This window comes from Carlito syrichta, unplaced genomic scaffold, assembly GCF_000164805.1.
Source record: "Carlito syrichta isolate Samal-C Ts95f unplaced genomic scaffold, Tarsius_syrichta-2.0.1 Scaffold135706, whole genome shotgun sequence".
NCBI classification, from domain to species: domain Eukaryota; kingdom Metazoa; phylum Chordata; class Mammalia; order Primates; family Tarsiidae; genus Carlito; species Carlito syrichta.
The window spans coordinates 257,871-260,573 of NW_007079802.1; positions in this window are offsets into that span (position 1 = coordinate 257,871).

Genomic DNA, 2,703 nt, shown 5'->3' on the forward strand with positions numbered 1-2,703 from the left:
CGCCCCGGGGGAGGCTTTTTCTTTAGGTCTTGCAGAACTGGGAATCACCAGCGCCATTTGGTGGCCTAGAAGACTGTGACCAGGTTCAAGGGGGTCTTCAGCCTGCACATGCCTGGGCTAATTCCTGGCTGCATTTGCTGGAGGCTGAGGTTTCAAGGGCCCTTGAGGAAACTTGGAGGCCTCTTCCTCTATGGCACTTGTTCTTTGAGTGAAGTGGCTGGAAGTCTCTCTCTCTCTCTCTTTCTCTGTCTCTCTGTCTCTCTCTCCCCCTCCTGTTCCCCTTTCCCGCTCTCTGGGCCACCAGGCCCCTGATAACACTTGGAAGGCGCTATCGGCCCAGGAGAGCCCTCCTGCCCGGCCCTGGGCCTGCTCCAGGCTGACGGTTTGCAGCCGGCACCGTGTGATAAACTTATCAGGCCAAACCTGAGCATGGCGGGCTCAGAACACGCCTGGCTTCAGATTTCCCTCCTGCAGCCCCCACCTCCCAGGAACCCCCAGGTCCTGCCTGGCTCCCAGCTGGCCCAGCCCCAGGCAGACACCCCTGAAGATGGTTCTGGGCAGTCCCAGACCCAGACCAGGAGCAGAATCGCATGTCCAGTGTCCACCCCACAGTTCCCAAGCCAGGCTCTTTCTCTGCCTTAGTGATCCCTTCCCAGCTGCCGAGAAGGAACATATTTATCCTAAACTTATCGGGGGACCTACTAGGTGCTGGCCTTGATGGAGGGGACCCAGCATCGGCCAGGAGTTGGCTCATGGGGTAGGGGATGGGGCGAGCCAGCCAGCACTTGTAAGCAGAAAAACACCTGCCCCGGAGGGGCCGCAGCAATGAGGGAGGGGCAGAATTTCTTGAGGCTGAGAAATTCTATTTAAGTTGAGAGAGTCTTTTTTTCTAGTGCCTGTGATAATGTTATCATGCACGCCCATTTCAGAAAAATAAAACACGCTGAAGAATAAGAGGAAAGATCCCTTAATTCAGCCATGGTCACTGTTGATATGCCACCCTCTAACCTTGAACACTTCCTTCTGAGTGTGTGTATATAATGGAATCATGGGCTGTAAACTGATTTTTAAACCCTTTCTTTCTTCCTTTCTTTCCTTCCCTCCCTCCCTTCCTTCCTTCCTTCTCTCTTTCTCTTCCTTTTTTTTTTTGTCAGAGTCTCACTGGGTGTCACCCAGGCTGGAGTGCTGTGGCATGCTCACAGCCACCACAGCCTCGACCTCCTGGGCTCAGGTGATCCTTCCGCCCCAGCCTTTCAAGTAGCTGGAACCACAGACATGCGCCACCCTGCCCAGTTGATTTTTTGGTTTATTGTAGAGGCGAGGTCTTGCCAAGTTGCCCAGGCTGGTCTTGAACCCCTGAGCTCAGGCAGTCCTCTTGCCTCTGCCTCCCAATGGGCTGGGATTACAGGTATGAGCCACCGCACCCAGCCTTTGTGTGTGTGTGTGTGTGTGTGTGTGTGTGTATGTGTGTGTGTGTGTGTGTGTGTGTCTCATTCTGTCACCCAAGTTGGAGTTCAGTGCCACAATCACGCCTCACCAAAGCCTCAACCTCTTGGGCTCAGGCGATCCTCCCACCTCAGCCTCCTGAGTAGCTGGGACTACAGGCACATATCACCATGCCTGGTTAATTTTTTAATTTTTTGCAGCAACAAGGTCTTGCTATGTTGCCCAGGCTGATCTCGAACTCCTGGGTTCAAGCAATCCTCCTGCCTTGCCCTCCCAAAGTGCTTGGATTACATGCGTGAGCCACAATGTACGGCACCCATTCATAACTATTTCTTTAAGATACATTCCTAGGAGTGTAATGAGGGTTGTGGGTGATCACATTCAGAAGCTTTTCTCATGCACTTGATGTGAGGCTGAAGGGGTTCAGAGGGGGAGGGAAGACATTTCAGGTGGAGGGAACCCTGTGGGCAAAGACTCGAGGCTGGGGAAGAGCATCAAGAATTCCCCCGTGGAGGGCTGGGCACTGTGGCTCATGCCTGTAATTCCAGCACGTTGGGAGGCCAAGGTGGGAGCATTCTTGAGCCCAGGAGTTTGAGGCTAGCCTGGGCAACATAGCGAGACCTCATCTTTATTTAAAAAATTAAAATTAAAAATAGCCGGGCGCAGCGGCTCGCGCCTATAATCCCAGCACTTTGGAAAACTGAGGTGAGAGGATTGCCTGAGCCCACGGGTTCAAGACCAGCCTGGGCAACTTGGCGAGACCTCATCTCTACAATAAATAAAAAAATTAGCTGGTGTGGTGGTGCATGCCTGTGGTTCCAGCTACTTGGAAGGCTGAGGTGGAAGGATGGCTGGAGCCCAGCAGGTCAAGGCTGTGGTGGCCTGGAGCATGCCATTGCACTCCAGCCTGGGCAACAGAGTGAGACGACAACTCAGAAAAACAAAAACAAAACAAAACAAAAAATTGCCAAGGCGCAGTGGCTCACACCTGCAATTCCAGCACTTTGGGAGGTGGAGGCGAGACGATTGCCGGAGTCCATGGATTCGAGACCAGCCTGGGCAACATGGCGAGACCTCGTCTCTACAATAAATCAAAAATTAGCTGGGGTGTGGTGGCGCACGCCTGTGGTTCCAGCTACTTGGAAGGCTGAGACAGAAGGATTGCCTGAACCCTGCAGGTCGAGGCTGTGGTGGCTGTGTGCACGCTATTGCGCTGCAGCCTGGGTGGCAGAGTGAGACTTCCAACTCCAAAAAAAA